Source organism: Thermobia domestica, chromosome 18 (genome assembly GCF_964235325.1).
Source record: "Thermobia domestica chromosome 18, izTheDome1.hap1.1, whole genome shotgun sequence".
Taxonomy (NCBI): Eukaryota; Metazoa; Arthropoda; class Insecta; order Zygentoma; family Lepismatidae; genus Thermobia; species Thermobia domestica.
In genome coordinates, this window is record NC_137471.1 from 98,421,565 (window position 1) to 98,439,674 (window position 18,110).

The 18,110-nt window shown below is 33.2% G+C and overlaps 1 protein-coding gene across 1 annotated transcript in view; it reads right to left on the reverse strand.

Moving 5' to 3' along the window:
• The window catches only part of LOC145675849 (uncharacterized), a 60,525-nt gene extending 48,396 nt beyond the window's left edge, over nucleotides 1–12,129 (reverse strand). Inside the window, exon 1 of the mRNA XM_081746589.1 lies at nucleotides 11,002–12,129. The gene's annotated coding sequence lies outside the window, so the exon portion shown is untranslated. The remainder of the gene's footprint in view (nucleotides 1–11,001) is intronic.
• Nucleotides 12,130–18,110: the final 5,981 nt, after the last annotated feature.

Consider the following 18,110-nt stretch of genomic DNA (forward strand, 5'->3'; position numbering starts at 1 on the left):
GCGGTCAACAGGAGCGCTTGTACTGTAAATTTATTCTTATAACCGACATATCCATCACAAAAGATCTTCGTTAGAAAAAAGGAAAACAAAATGAAGACCAAATATCTTTTGGTCTAAATAAGTATTTCATTTATTATTTGAAACGAACGACCTCTTGCCTCATTTACTTTTATGACATCTCGACAAACTAATTGAAGTTTACAAAGGAAGTTGGGCTACATTTGTATTCTTGAAAACTTTTTTTTTTAAGTATTATGACTATTTTTCCTTATTTCCATATACAAATATCACTTATGGAGTAGCTCCGTTAAATTTAACTACATATATAATAGGCTATATGCTTCCTTAGAAAATTAAAGAAAATTCAGTTTTTATTTATAATTATCAACGAAGGAACTTATATGATATGAAGCTATATGAATACTTTACACATCAATAAGTCAAAATAAAAATCAATTCAACTTTATATAATTTCTGTACATCATAAATATAAACTCAGCAAAAGAAGTTCTATTTTCCATAGTTTTGAACAAAGTTGTTAAGCATATATTCTATCTATTCCAAAACACTCTTACCATATATTTCCTAAATCACACTGTTACTATATGTGTTAAATATTAAAGAACTAGTTGAATATACCCATGCTTCGCACGGGGGCTGTATTTGGAAGTCATCGATAATGGAAGCGTCACCATTGATTTCAGCGACCGCGAAAACTATGGATTTGACACTAATGTCGGTCATTTTGGATTACTTTTATGTATCTCGGTATCTCACCCCCCCTCCGCCCCGTGACCCCTGGCCCGGATCCGAATAGCGTAAATTTGGAAGTTAATGCGATGGGAGTTTCACCATTGGTTTCAGCGACCGCGAAAACTATGAATTTGACACTAATATCGGTCATTTTCTACTACTTTTACATGTTCCTGTAAACGCCCCCCTGAGACCCCCCTGTTTCGAATTTTGACAAAAACGTTTAACTCTGGTCTGGAGTCTGGACCAAGGTATTTGTGACTAAAATTTAGTAACTCGGTCAATTTGTCTGGTTCCCAAACCGGTTCCGGTAAACGCCCCCCTGAGACCCCCTGGTTCGAAATTTAAAAAAAAGGCTTCGTCTTGATCTGGGGCTTGGGCCAAGGTACCCCTGACCAAAATTTGGTAATTCTCGGTCCATTCGTCTGGTCCCCAGGCCACACACAGGCAAACATACAAACTCTTTATTTTATTTATATTAGATTAGATATAAAATGTTATAAACTTATATGATTTTAGTAAAAAAAATGCATTATAAATTATTATTATTTGTAATATTTTCGAAACATTGTTGGTTATCAAATCATGGGCGCTACTAACTTTATAAAACAAGTGATTTATTTAAATTAAATACATGCAACTTACTGAAAATTTGAAAGAGGGCCCAAATTTTTATGATCAATGATGCCCATTTGTTGATTAATCCAGTAGCCAGTCTACAAAATCGAAATGAAAGAGCTTCGTTTGTCAGCTGCATGACGACTATGGACTAGTAGTGATATATTCCGTTGGAGGTAAAAACTATTTGTGTAACAATCATTAGTGAATCGCGTTCTGAGTTTGTCGTTATATTCACCTCTGAAAATTGTACTTATAAGTAGGTGGATTGCAATTGACAAAATATACTAAAGATAAGCATGAATGCTATTAAAAAAAAAATGTAGTAGTAGATAAAATTTAAGAAAATGAGAGATATTGGTATTCTGCATTAAAATGACCCCATGTACCGAGGTTCCTTTTCTACAAATAAGTTACCGTGGAAGACCCGGGTTCGATTCCTGGTCTGAATTCATGTGGTTTGGATTCCACTTTTTTAAGATGTAGGTCCATGTTTCATATAACCTCGCTGCTGAAAGGGACGAAAAAATCAAAATCAAATCAAATCCAAATAAGTTACTATTGGTCTAGTGGGTTTCCCATGTTTTTCTCTATCATTCAACTTTATCACCTGTATATCGATTTTTTTTTTTTTTTTATCTGTCTTGTTTTACAACTAACTTCTAGATTTTTCAGATGATCCATATTTTCAGCTTTGCCTTTCCGTCTAAAGATTTTTAAGGAAATAATTTCGTTAATCCTTCAGTGATCAAAAATACTTTCGAACCTAATACAGCATAACCTCAGCAATTTACGTACCTTTGTCATGATATGCCCTTCCACCCACATAGAGAAGTGATAGAACTACGATAGTACTTCCCTATGATCTGTCATATTATCCTTGAAAATAGCAGGCGAACGGCTTCCTTCTACATAGCTTTCTTCAGTACAGAACAACTTATGAACCAATTAAAATTAAAGCAAATAGAAAACGAGTTTATCCGCTATTTGGCATAAGAAGCCAGTATCTTACTCAACGTTTGTTCCTGAATTAGAACAAGTGTAGCAATTTTGAGTTCATATGATTCACTTAAAGATCAGCTTCATTTAAAATAAGTATTTTGTTTGTTTTGCTTTTAATTCACTTGTTGTAGACCTATAAACAATTCACAATCAATTCAAATTGTAACGATAATCAGTTGACCCTCCGTACAGTTTGGCTATAGCAATAAACGACAATAAAGTATTCAAATATAATAAAAAACCATGATCAACAGTTGGGAAGTGTATACTAACAAACAAGGGAACGTACATACATGGCAATACAAAAGAAATCGCACAATCTTTATAATGCTCTCTGAAAGATATATGTATATAGACATACCAACAAACATACTGAGTGATCCTTTCTTTTAGATTTTTTTCCTAACTATTCTCACGAACTGATTTATAATGCCAGAGGTTTTACAACTCTTAAAAAAATAAAAACATGGCAGGACTTAACAACTCATCATATCGTTATTTCCTTTACATTTTTCCTTATAAAAAATATGCAAAGTAATTCTTCTGAATTGGATCAAAAGAACAGTACAGTACTTCCCCTACTAGATTTTTTTCTGTTGAAAACAATTTTGAATATCACGTTTTAAAGCTTTTGAAATAGGTTTATCTATTGGCATGCATGAGCGTAAATTTATCAATGGAAAATGTGCGGTCGTTGGATAGGAAAAAGCTGAAGACCCTTCGGACAAGGGCAAATCTTAAAGGAACATTGAAGACTAAGTATTAGTCAACTTAATGAACCTTAGGACACCTCATTTACTTTGATGGGATGGATTCTATTATTGAGTCATGTATATTTGTAAATTCTAAGATGTAGATTTTTCTATTATATATATGTATGTATATACAATATAACATGTGTTTGCATAGTGTTGTTAAAAAAAAAAAAAAACTTGTTTGTATCAGAATTCCGATAGTATACTAGAATCTTATGTGCTCCAGAAACTACATTTTTGTGTTTTTTTCTTCTTCCTTGGAAGATATGTTGGAGATTTCTCCTGCTTTTTTAACCTTAAAAACACAATGAAAACTGAAGAGGAACCAATTCTTCTGTTTGCTTATGGACTCCTGTCTGCAATAAACAGAAAGTTTTGCCCCGTTTTCAGATTCCTGCTGTGGCTTTATGACTCAAGATTGCGCTTAGAAAAAAAAAAGAAAAAGAAAAAAACGCAGGTGATAAGACGAGAGGACAAGTTTCTGTAGGTAAAAACTGGGAGGGTAGAAAGAATAAGAATAAAAGATAAAGAAAGAAAAGATGAAGAACTAGGCAGAAGAGAAGAAGAGGTGCCAAAGGTAGTTGGAATATTGTTATCCTTGCGCGCCGAAGTGTACAAGGCGCAAAATAGCAAACTCACTGTCGTATATGCCAGCAAACAGAGGGCTCTCTGGTTTTTCAACTGAGGCACTAACGGATGACACTTTGATAATATTCACTACCGTTTGTTCAGCGGACAAAGACGTTAAATGATGTGTTGGTAAACCATTGGAAGTTCTCAATGCGCAGCGAAAACCTCTGAATGAACTTTTTTCTCTCACCTATCTCCCTCCCCTATCAGCAGGGTTTTTTTTTTTTTTTTTTTTTTTGTATATTATATGATGCTGGCAGTGAGTGATAGAAGAATTTCATCCATGAAAAATGATTCTCTGTCGGTGTCTGTATATATTAGATTTTACCACTCTTCCTTGGATATTATATGTAACTCACCTTTTGGAGTTTCTAGCTAGGGATGAAACTAACACCAAGAAGTTTGTATATTGATGGAAGAAGTATGTCAGATAAAAAAGTAAAGAAGGGCAATACATGACCATGACCCCGGAAAGAGCCCTCATCAACATCACCTCTCATGCTTCGGTTTCTATCATACATCATTTTCAAACAGTAAGCTCCTTCTCTAAGTTCCATTTTTCCTCTAACATAACATTCAGAATTTCGTTTTGTTTTTATAGATTTATTAACAAAATTTTAGATATAGTCAGTTTTTAAAGTGATTTTATAATAAAAGTATCAACAAGAATTTTTCAGTAGGCCTAACTCCATATGATAAGAAATAAAATGTCCTAAATTTCATCAAGTAAGACTAACACGTGTAAGAAAAAAAATCGTTTATGATTTTCGGCCGCAAAACCGAACCTAATTATGTATTACAATTCACTTATCAAGACAATATTTTGTTCATATTCCCAATGTTCTTCTTTTGATCCTTGTGAAGGTCATAATAAACTAGATTCCCAGTTGTGGTATTGTCTCCGTTAACAAGCAGACATAAGGATGCATATAAAATTATATGAAATAAAAGTGAAATTTGCCACCTCTTCTTAAGTCTACTTTATCTCAATGATTTATGTCTTTGCTGGGGAATGAGTAATGAATAAGGAATAGAGAAAACAGCAATGAGGTTCTTTTGATTCAGGACATCATTCTGATATTTCTAAGGCATAATACAGTTCAAACTTACGGAGAATCTATGGATATTAGTGTTGCACACGATACTATAGATACATTTTTCAAATTCTAGATGAGCTAAAAAAAAATGCGAGTCTTGTGGGCAATACTGATTCACTAATCTTAGATTTCAAACTGTTTCAGTGTTGTATAACTGATAGCATAAAACTATAAATTGATTAAAATGGTAATATAAACATAAGAGTTTATCAACGTTGAATGAACGTAATGAAAGCTATCATCAACGTTCAATAAAACACAAGTCATTACACAATACACTCCAATAATAAATATTGTTAAGTGTTGTTATATTACACCCTTCCCGAACCTCTTATGACGTGGAAGAATCCTCATAACTTCTAGATGAAATTAAGAAAAAAAAGCACAAATTTTGTACATAAGTTTACGAGACAAGAGAATAAAGAATTCTACGAAACGAGACTTTTATCAAATTTACGAGACAAGACGAGAAAACGTGATTTTCCGTTTCGTCTCATCTTGTGGGCAACATTAGATATTACGTATTGCAGCAAAAATTATATCTTGATCTGTTCATACGTTCCAACTGTTATTTGGTTTATTGTTTAAATTTCAGCATTGATGTTATAAGACATGAACTTACATTTTAACAAGAGATCCAAACCACATGCACAATCTCCGAGAATAGAACTGGGCCTCCCACGACAAAACCGAGAGACCTAATCAACAAAGAGATAAAGTTTGTCGTGATTGCAAAATTTAATTTCAACAATTTTCTTTCATTTCCCATGAGGATAGGAGTGAAGTTGCAATCGGCAAGAAAAAAAGTCAAACTTAAAGTTGTCTGTAGATTTACACGCTACACGACATATATCCCTTCTGTTTGTCCGCCCATTGTGCATAGGCTATGTAGCCACATTGTTCAACATATTGAGGCTGGATTTTAAGCTCAATATTTCTATGGAATTCCTCAGGGAAATTTTAAAGTTTCTTCTACATGCAAAAAGGAAGATTGTTTGCTAGAGAGTGAAAGTAGAAACTACAATTTTCTTGAAAACACCGGGAGATAATGAGAAGCGGTTTCCTACAATTGATTAAGCGTCCGAAGAATACATTTCAACTCTCTACTACAACCGAAAGTGATAGAGATCCATTTCTATTTATTCGTTCAACATTGATCTACATAGAACAAAAAAAAAAATGAAATCTATAAGATTTACGTCCCACGCTTATGCCGGTTAGGCTAAAGGAGACGGTGAGGATGAGTAATGAATGAAATGGTGGAATGAAGAAAGTGGGAGGAAACGGCAGAACCCCGAGAAAACCCACGCACACGGTGTTTGTCCACAACAAAACTCACTTGGCGGGGGCTGGGATCGAACCCGGGACCCCAAGCATCAGAGGTGAACGCTCTACCACTGAGCCACCGCATAGAACAAAAACGATAAGATAGCGAACAGCGGTTATTTTGGAATGAATTTAACCTTTTAAAAATAGGTAATATCTTTTTTAACTCTCTATTTAAAGCGGAAGTGGCATAAATCACACCTGTTCCGCTTTTAACGTTGATCACCATAGAGGAAAAGAGGTAATATATATCTTGAAGCCTTTCTAAGTATTCAATTAAGCTCCCAAGAATATATTTCATCTTCATTTTAACCTCTCTACTAAAAGTAGATGTGGTAGAAATCTAGTACCACTTCTGGTTTCAATAATAATGGAGAAAATATCATTCCATACAAATCAAACCTCGTAACGTGATGTACACGTAACATTTCATGTTATTTTAAATAATATATAGGCCTGCTCGGTAACAGAATTAACGATTTTAAGACAGATACAAAAACGTCCAGAAAATAATTCCTTTAAACTAAAACACTATTATTATTATTATTATTATTATTATTATTATTATTATTATTATTATTAATAATAATAATAATAATAATAATAATAATAATAATAATAATAATAATAATAATAATAATAATAATAATAATAATCTAAGTGCAGATAATTTTGAAATATAAGAGGTTTGCTTTTTCGAGTACACGTTACGTTGCCATAAACTTACTAATTGATATTTGTTACTTTATTTATTTGCAATATTCGGTATGTATTAAGAATGCTCATGCGTCAAATTCTTTCATACAAGAAGAGAATAAAAAGAATGAAGTTCGAATTCTTCTGAAACCTAGTGTAGGAATTTCGGAGCCAACCAGGAGAAATCCTAAATTATAAATATACTCTTCTGAAATGAAAGAAAATTTTCGCTAAAGAAATATATACATTGTGTGTATAACCCCAAGTATACTGTGTAATTTGTTATTCTCAAGTATCCTCTGATGAAAAAAAAACAAAAATCTTAAGTTGCACACAGCTGAGGTCATAACTATTTCCTATTAGTCATCCTACGGAGATTTCAAAATGAAATCATCAGTGAAGTTCTGTGTTAACATGTCATTTCTCTATAGTCTGTACTTAAACGTGATATTAACAAACAAACAGTGAGGTTTAACTAACTTTCGCCTGAAAATTTATTAATTTTTCAACATTCTAATATATATTCAACGATGATGGAATTCTCGTGTACTTATGATGAAATAAATAATTGTTAAACAAAACGCAGGCATAGGTATTATACGGCTTCATCCTTCGGTGATGGAGACTCAACTTCAATTTCTAATGGAAGCTTACGGGAATCGAAACTCATGTTAGCCCGCATAATCGTGGGCTCATGTTAACTCATGTTAACCAGGCATGTCATGTAGTTCAATGCTAAAAAGATAAAGCAATACTGAAACAAGTAAACGAACAAAAATTAAGCTATTTATAAGTAACTGACTTATAAATTATGTGTAAACTTTTGTAATATGCATATTTGTTAGACTTTCCTAATTCAAGAAAACAAAAGTATTCATAATAAGTCTTTTCCGAATGGTATCTAAAATATTTAAGCACCAAAAATGGAATACAACTAGTAGAAAGGCATCTAAATCAAACTATTTTAATTTTAATGTTGGTTTACACGCATCTTTTGGAACCATTTTGAAAGGGAAATTGCCCTGTTGTACTAGCATAGTGGTCCAACTGACAACAACATTAAGAAAGTTGAATATCTACGCCATCTTTGTTTCTTAACCTGCTGATTTATATGAGAAAATATCCTCTTTTCTTTGAAATGAACCGAAATGGGACAGGAAATAAATAAGTTTCACCTTATATTTCTTCTTTTAACTTTAGTCAAATGATCTTTGATTTGTCAAAATGCATTTAGATTATATGTAAATTTAATACCGCTAAAATTCACTTTGATTCCTAAGTATTAAATTTATACGACAGAGAATTGAATTTTCACAAAACAAAGAATACTTAAATCGGTTTGAAGAAGAAACCAACAAAATCAAATAACTAAAATTCCTCTTCATTTAAAAGAAAAGAGAAAAATACGCCCAAAACAAATGAATGACTTAAAAGAACTAAGATGGCGCAGTTATTCAACATTCTTAAGTAACCAAGAAACTGTAGCTGTCAGTGTCAGTTATTGAAACGAGCCCAGCAAGTTTCTGCCATCTAACCCAACCAGCATGTGTGTGTGTGTGTCTGTTCGTCTGTTTATTCTTGGATAATTATCGTCAACCTTATTCGATTGTAATGAAACTTGGTATATGCTTTCCTCCAATATTCTGAAATAAGCACTTTGTTTGGGGACGTATCCATCAAGAAACGCCAAGAATAAGGAGATAAAGGGTTAAAGATATAAAAAAATTTGTTCATATTCATACAAAACATTCTAGAGTATAAACTACTTAAAAAATATTTGGTTTTTATCCTTATCCTTATCGTTGCGATTGAGTCCGTGGGTTTTCTCGGGGTACTCCCGTTTCCTTCCACATTCTTATTCCACCAACACTTCCATTATCATTCATTTGCCTTAATCATCGTCTTACTTAGCCCAAATGATATAAACGTTTGATGTTAAACTGAAAGATTTTTTTTTTTCATTTTCGGTTACGGTTGAAATCGGTCAAGGGCAAACAGGTAAAATGGGATAAATACCTCCCAAACTTCTGAGTTTCCTTATTTAAATACCTATCCTCAATAACTTCCAACAAAATTATTAGATTTTAATGTAGTTCAGCACATATTTTGTTTGAGATTTCCCAATCATTCTCCCAAGTTAAAATCAGTCGACAACAAATGGAATTTACCTCTCATACGATGTTTTAAACAGAAGTTGTTGTGATAACTTTCGTAAAAGATATTCGAAAAACTGAAATATTTTAGTTTCACGTCTCAGTTATGCTCTTTAGGAAAAGATGGGCGGATGATTAAGGCACGTGAATGATGATGAAGGAATTGTTGGAATGATAATGTGGAAGGAAACGGGAGTACCCCAAGAAAACTCACGGACACGAACTTGCCAACCATAAACTTACTTAGCCGGAGATAGAACCGGAGACCCCACGTACCAGAAGTAAGCAATCTACCACTGGGCCACCGTGCCCACACCGAATTTGCCCCAGCCCCAAACTAAAATATATGTTCCATAATAACCTGAGTAAAAATAAATATTTGATTCTGGTGGAATATATCATTAATATTATGTTACTAAGACTTCCGAACCATCGAGTTTAAATTTGTAGAGAATGAGTGGTTCTAATTCCTCCTGCCCTCGAAATTTAAGAAATATGTTCAACGATAATTTTCGCAAAAATTATCTGATTTTGAGAGCATACAGTGTAAATGGTCTTAAACTTTCCTATAGAACTTACTGCTTGCTGTTGAAATCAGTCAATAATGAGGGAGTGAATTTATCCCTCCCCCAATCCCCCAATCTTATTATTATTATTATTATTATTATTATTATTATTATTATTATTATTATTATTATTATTATTATTATTATTATTATAGTATCAGGTAGAAAATTTGAACGCTCCTCTTTCTTGTGAATGATCACGTTTCCATTTCAAGTCAGTTATATTAATTAATATGATATGTTAATGAGAAAATATAACAAAATTAACTAAATAATAATTTTATTACACTTTGAGGCTTATTGTCAATTGAGTAATAATTTTCTTTTTCTAAAAATAAGGAAAATTATGACCCAAGTTGCGGATATTTCTTTGATATGTTTTTTAGTGAAGATTGATATGAATCATGAAATCTTAATATAAGCATCAACACTAACAAATAATAATAATAATAATAATAATAATAATAATAATAATAATAATAATAATAATAATAATAATAATATAGTTACGGTGGCTCAGTAGTAAAACGCTTGCCTCTGATTTACGGGGTTGTAGGTTCTACACCAGACACTGTCTTCCATACATACAAATTTAAACTCCAGTAGCCACGTGGTTTGATTCAAATTTTATATAAGTTGGGAGCATAATGGCTCAGTGGTAGAGCGCTCCTCCCACTTTCTCATACCACCAATTCTCCCATCCTTATTCATTTGCTATACTCATCGTCTCCCTTAACCTAAACAGCACCATCGTGGGACGTTAAACTTCAAGATTTCATCCTTTTATTCTATATTAAGTTAATGATCCGCGTATTATAATCGTCCTAAAAAAAAAAGAGAGACATGAACTCAAAACAACCAATCAAATTACATCTTAAGAACGTGGACTTTGTAGTACACAAATTTTGTATATGTGAATTATCACATGGTGATTTAAATTCGTCTTTCATTCATTTTGCTATTTCAATTATTATTTTTTTCACAGCCTATCTCTATCCTTTATTTCATTTAACCTAGAGTACATTAACAGGAAACATCAAACTATATAAAGATTTTATTTGACTTGTTTCAACAGTGATATTTTAACGATATGAATAAATGAGCATTCAACTTTAGAAGTATAGCTTAGTTTTTGTGTAACATGAGAAACACATTTGTCAGGAGAGAGGTAGGGGAAATAGGCGTGTCCCCTTATCTCGTTTTTCATTTGTCTTTTCGCCGGTAAGCATTTAACTTCATGGTTCGTATAGCACATTACATAACAATAATTATGAGGTTTAACATCTGTTTTCATTTTGACAGAAGCAGAACGAAAGAAAATTAAGAGAAATTAAACTTGGCAGAACATAAATTAAACCAAAATTACTAAATAAATCAATAAACTTTTAATAAAATTTAAGCTTACCTTTAATTGTTATTAAATCAAGGCCGTGACTCTACGTGAAATAATTAAATCTTAATTGATGAGAGATCAATTGAAGTTTTTAAACTGAAGAAGGTTAATAGCTGTCACCGAATAAAAATATAGCACGATATACTTCAATAAATTGTTTACATTTTGACAGGAACTTTTATATATATAAAAAATAACACTTTTAGTCCTTCACGGAGTTTCCTCTTTGGTTAATATGAGTACTTGAGATTTTTTTAAAGGTCGATAAATAAATAGAAAGAAGTGATTTTGTCACATTGTTGTCAAAACATTGTACTGTCCTTACGCACTCACGCACACGCACTAAAATGCACGCACACTCACACACTTGTTAATTGATGACAGTCATTTACATGTTGAACCAGTATGTCCCAGTGAGTGAATATGTATATAATCATGTAGAATATCAGCGACAACTTAATAAATCAGCAAAAAAGAAGACATAGAATCTTCTCTCCCCGTTCGTGAAATTGCAATGCGCAGGCGCAATAACTACGCACACAAACACGCACTGTTCGTCACACCTTGGCAAATATAATAAGAGTATAGATATTATTATTCATTAGGACCGGACTGCCAATGTCAAAACATAAGTCTTTCTTGGTTCTAATTATGTCCTCCTCAGTTCTTGATTTCCTGTTCTTTTATAAAGTAAATTTCGATTTTATAAGACATAGTTACTAATTGTTTAAGACGATATTATTTTGTTTTTGTCATTATCACTCTACACACAAACATTAATAGCAGTGAGCACGCAACACTTTTTTTTTTAATCGCCTGCGCCACCTGATCACCTGTAACGGTGAACAACACTGTATATCGCCTTCCAACGAAAACACTTCTCGCCTACCAAACCAAGAGGCAGCAAGTCCGTCAGACACACTCTGGATGGCGCTGCCTGTACCACCAAAGCAACAGTACAAAACTAGCTTTTGGAGCTTTTGGTGGTTTTGCCGTTTGCTTTGGTTGATCCGAAACTGGCTGCTGGTAAAAATGAGGTCAAAATCTCTCTTTCTCGCTCGCTGTGTGCTGTGACGACGACAACGAAATCGAGCAACGGACCAACCAACCAGTCTAAACCAATGCAGAACTGTTTTGTGTCCCTCCTTCGGTTTCAAAGAGTCATAGCTGTTACCTGTGTGATCGCCCCCTTTGGCGGGGGGCGGAAGATTCCAGGTGAAGGGAGGGAGCAAATTATAACCACAACTGGAGAAAGAGAGAGAATCTTGTCCTTCTACCGGAACCAGAGGAACACCCACCTATCATTACCATTAACATCGAAAGTAACAGCAATTTCCTTACTGTTACTTACATATATTTTTAGCATTTACATACAACGAAGTGACAAGATACCTACGTCGTCGTAATGGTAAAGACCTTTGGCTAATTTAAGTTTTAATAGTAAGGCGCGGTGGCCAGTGGTAGAGGTCTTACCTCAGAGGTGAGAGGTTCGATCCCAGGACATGAGATTTTGTGGTGAACAGTATCATGTATGTGTGTATGTGTTTTTTTTCCCCAGCATTCTTATTTCAAAACTGATTTCATAATAATTCACTTTCATTAAGCATACGTCTCCTTTAATGTAAAGGGCATAATAGCAAAAGTCAATTTAATAATTTTATTTTTCCTTGATTTTTAAAATAAACTAACCAATATAAGTAAAGTAATAGAATAACTACGGCCTATTGTTACATCACAAGAGTTTTTTTTTTTTTCATTTGAACCTCTGTGTCTTCAGTATCTTAAACATTGTGAGATACGTGCCTACAATTTAATGTAATATCCGATCTACGTGTACCACCATCGAGAATTATAGTCAAAAGTAAAATGCTTTGCTAATGCACTATCCACATGTACTAAAAAATGCAACATAATTAAAGTTCATAATCAGTTAAAGAGAGAAATCAGAATAAATCCAATATTCATAATCCTTACTCTCATTTAATGTTGCGTTATTCACACATGGCATCTTAACTATTTGGAAATTTCGGAAAAAATTGTCAGGACTGAATAACATCATCCTAATAATTTTATGAATGAGACTGAGGGGAAGTTTTGGTAAATGCTATCAGGGAATCTGTCGGCGGGATTCGAACCTGCTTACGGAACATTTATCTACCCTCAGATCAGAAAAAAAAATAATTCGGACCTTATGTTTCTGCTCAAAGTAATTAATAATAAAGCGGGCCGTGGAGACTCAATTGTAAGCGCTCATTTTGAATGGGTAGGGTCTCTGGTTCGATCCCAGCTCCCAAGTGGATTTTGTGGTGAAGAAACACCATGTGTATGAGCTTTTTCAGTGTTCTTCCATTTCCTTGCACTTCCTTCATTCCATCATTATCATTATCACCCTCTCTTAGCCTCTGGGCATAATCGTGGGACGTTAAACTTTTTCTTTCAAGAAGGTCTATTTTAAACATTGTTTTCTACTTGAAATAGTAAAATAAGAAAGTAAAGTTAAAATATACCTATTATTTGATTAATACTAATATTAATTGTGAAGCTTTCTTTGATGGAGAATGTGTGTGCTTCTTACCATAAAATTACTAAATTTATTACCACAATCATATTTGCAATGATAGATAAGAAAGATTTTAATGAAACTATTACATCGAAAATTGCAAATTCTGCCAATATTAGCTTCAGAAATATAATTGAGTACAAACATGTAGTTATGTTGAAACAAATGAAAGAATAATGAAAATAGCATTCATTTGTATTTTCTCATTAAAACGAAAGGGAGTCGTACGCTCCACTTCTTTTCTTTCTTGTATAGTTTGTTTTTGATGTGTCTTTCTTTGTAAAATACATATGTATATATACAAACTTTAAGTTATTTAAATTAAGTACAGTTTACAAATATTGAATTAACATGTAAATTCTTATGTAACATGAGAAGAACCGAGGGTAAGATATTGTTGTAACTTGCAGAAATCCTTGAAAATTTTCTTTTCGTTTGATTAAAGATTTTTAAAAAATGCTTCACTATAGGCCTATATAAACTATGGATTACAATGTCAATGTCAAATTTAATTAATTAATTAATTATTAATAATAATAATAATAATAATAATAATAATAATCTCTTATAAACTATAAAGAACTGGCTGATCAAAATGACTCGTCTGTGTATCTATACCGGAGTTTACGCCTGTTGCACCCAGTTGCTTGCTATATCTCCTTATCCAGGATGTACTCAGGATGTTCTGAGTTATTACCTAGGTATAGGAACACGAACCCAGAATCAAGTGAATTAAATATGTACTCACTAACCATTCAAATACATAGTTGGTTGATCGGTTGGATTAAAGTTTAGCGTCCCTTTCAGCACCGAAGCTATATGGGACATGGACCCATGGCTTAACATGGGACCGAAGCACACGAACTCCAAAAGGAAATCAAACCCGGCTCAAATATATGGTAATAGACACGTTAACGGTAATAATAATAATAACAATAATGTAACCGCATGCCATAAAAATGAAATAAAATATTTGTTTTACGTCCTATGCGTACGTGCTGAAGGTTAAAGGAGTCAAATGATTAATGAAAGTTAATTAATGTGAAAAAATGGTGGAATAAGAATGATGGGAAACGGAAGAACCCTGAGAAAACCCACAGTTTTACACAAAACTCGCCTGGCCTAGAATAGAACTGGGGACCTCTAGCACCAGACGTAAGCAATGTATCCCTACTGTGTATGTCATTAGTTTTATTGTAAAAGCACAGAATGAATGATCGTTTTGAAAATAAAAACATTTTATTATGTTTAAGTTATATTAAAAGAACAACAACAAAAGAAAAAAAAAAGACATTCATAGAGTAACATTAAAAGTTTCATTACTTATAATTTGATTTGTTTCAGTATTCAACGATTCATTTCTTTTGATAGTAGTGATAAATAGACTAGAGAATCGGCAGTTCAAAACACAATTTCATTACCAAAATACAGGTTAGTTCTAATTTACACTCTAGAATTAATATGTGCTGAAGTGTTAATGTATTAAATTTGTAAAAGAAAATATAAAAATAAAAAATAAAATTTTTAGTCCTTATTTTTCTGAAAATTGTGTAAGAATAATATTTGCTTATCAGAATCAAAGTACTGTACAACTAGTTAAAAATGGCTCTGAAAATACCGTAAATACAAATTGCAATATTAAGTTTGCTTTCTATACTTGCATCGAAATCACCAGATTTTCACGAAAATAAAGTTACATATTTTTAACTGATGTTGAATTTTGAGATTTAGTTTAGGCTGAAGGTAAGATAGAAGATTGATTTTCGGTGATTTTCGTTTTAAGTCAATTATTAACATACAATAGATAAATGTATCATAATTATTCGGCAGTCACAAGTTCGACTCTTACTGCGAGTTGAAAACCTCCACACACTCGAATCTTTCGGGACCCTTTTTGTTTCGATATAAGAAATATACAGTATAACCTGTCTTCAACGGACCCTTTATGAAAAGAACCTGTGTTAAACGGAAATATTTCAGGGTCCCATGAGTTTTCTGGCGGAAATCGTGTTAAAGTCCCTTCATTGAACGGAAACGGTAGCGAAGAACGGAAATCAAAATAAATCTTTTAACGGAAAATTTCAGGCTCCGGAGTGCAGCATATAGAAAATTTATACATTCTATGAGAGGTTAGATATATATATTTTTAGCAAAGCAGACAGTGATGTGCAAACCGAAGCAGACACGACGAATATACATGCTTTATTGGGAAATTATACGGAAAGTCTGAAAGGAGAAGAGGAGGTGGAGGAAAAAGAAAAATAAGACATTGAGTTGAGAGAAGAGAGTAGGCTAAAGACTTATCAAGATACTGTCAAAAGTTTAAACTAAACTGCAACATTTGCCTTACATCGAAATGACACTGGTGTGCTTAGTGTGGTTTCTCAGGCTGAAATCTCTGTGGAAAGTTGAGGAGACAAGCAGCGGTGTGTAACTCTCTTTGATACTGGAAAAATTAAGTTAACGTGTGTACAGTGTTTTTTCTGTTCATTGTAAGTTCTGCTTGTATTAATTCGTAGTAGAAATAAATACCGTAAATTGACTAAAGTACGTACGTATATCCAATATATGCATGCACTTTTTTTTTTTTTGCATAGGTCTACCTTCTTTAGCCGGAAACCTATGTTTAACGGAAATTTTTGCGAGTCCCGTTCGATTCTGCTAAGGACAGGTTTTACTGTACTATCTAATACATGACCATATTCAATCATATTCCATTCGTTGCTTTATCATCTATGGCACCTTCTATCGCACCTGTAAAGCAAGAAGTAGTGTTACGTGTATACCACGTGACGGAGTTCTGTTCGTGGCCTAATATTTTCTCAACTAATATTGAAAGCGAAACTGATAATAGATTTCTATCCATTACGGTTTTAATAGGGAAATTGGAGTGAGGATAGAATATATTCTTCAGACGCTTAATTAATTGCAGAAAAAGTTCTCACTATCTATTATCGTTTTCATTCTATAGTGATCGACGTGAAACCCGAAAGAGGATGATTTCTTCCACTTCCGGTTTGAATAGAAGGTTAAAAGATGGTACCAGTTTTTAAAACGCTAAATTGACTGAAAAAAAAAAGTTTCTTGCTATCTCTTATCGTTTTTGCTCTATGCAAATCAATATTAAACCGGAAGTTTTAGTTAATTTCTATCACTACCAGTTTTTGTAAAGAATTAAGGAGGGAGAAAGAATATGCTTAATCGATTGCGGAAAATCGTTTCTCGTTACTTTTACTGGTTTTGCACTATAGTAATAAACGTAAAATAGAAATGGTTGATTTCTAACACCTTTGGTTTGAATACCACCTTCATCAACGAACTCGGTTTCTTACTTCTGACCCTCTAGATCAATGGTCACCAAATTTATGAAGCTTCTGAGCTATTGTACCGTTTTTAAATCCTACTGTAAGCTACTAACCAAAAAAACCATAAACTTTTTTTTTAATCTTACATTTGTTTATTACCTACAAACTTACATTTATAATAAATATAAAATCAAACTATCCAAGTTAGCTAACAAACACACAAAAACATAACGTGTACAACACCACGCGTATACATTGAACTGTGAGATGAGGCTAACTATGGCAGTTGCCCAGGAGAAACAAGCAGTTTCTATCGTCGGGACCCCCTTTCGTTAGCGTCAGCTCAATGGAGGAATCAAGGTTAGCCAACTGGAGCGTTAACTTATCTACCGAAAATGTCATCACGAGCTAGTGCTAGATCGTGATCGACGGTTTGGGGATCACCGAATTTTTCATCAAACAATTCTGAGATTTTTATCCCGGGCGAACGGACGGACAGATAGGATATATATATATATATATATATATATATATATATATATATATATATATATACAGTGGCGGATCCAGGATATAATCAAGGGAGGGGCTAAACCATATTTTGCCGTTTTATCCAGTGTAAACCAGGATTCAAGCTCATTTTATCCAGTGTATATCTGAGCTTCAAGGGGGGGGGCTATAGCCCCTATAGCCCCCTTGGATCCGCCCTTGTATATATATATATAAAAAGGCCCCAAACTTCTTAAAAGTAACTAGGCAATTTCTTCTCAAAACAAAGTTTTTTTTCCCTCTTTCTATCTTCAGTGTATTGTATCTCCCAAACTTAAATAAATTTTTCTCATTGTCCATTTCGTTCCGCTTCCTTAATTCTTTTTCATCCTTACATTTCAAATCTTGAAGCTACTCTTCATCCCTCATTCGTAATGTCTATATGTTTACTCAGTGCAATAGAACATAAATACAGTAAAGCACAAATATTAGATATCCACCAAAAACTTCTTCGGAATTTTGGCTCCACAAAAAGAAAAGCGATAACATGAAATAATACATTGTGGAAAAATAAGAAATACCATCAGTGGTGGAAAACATTGTTTCCAAAACTGTGGTTCGCGGATCACAAATGATTGTGATACTCTTAGATTGAACATTAGCTTCAAAAAGACAGAAAAAAATCAAATTCAAGTGAATTGCGTTTTACCAGATGTAGATTACATAAATAATAGATTATACAATATAATACAGGAAAGATTATACAA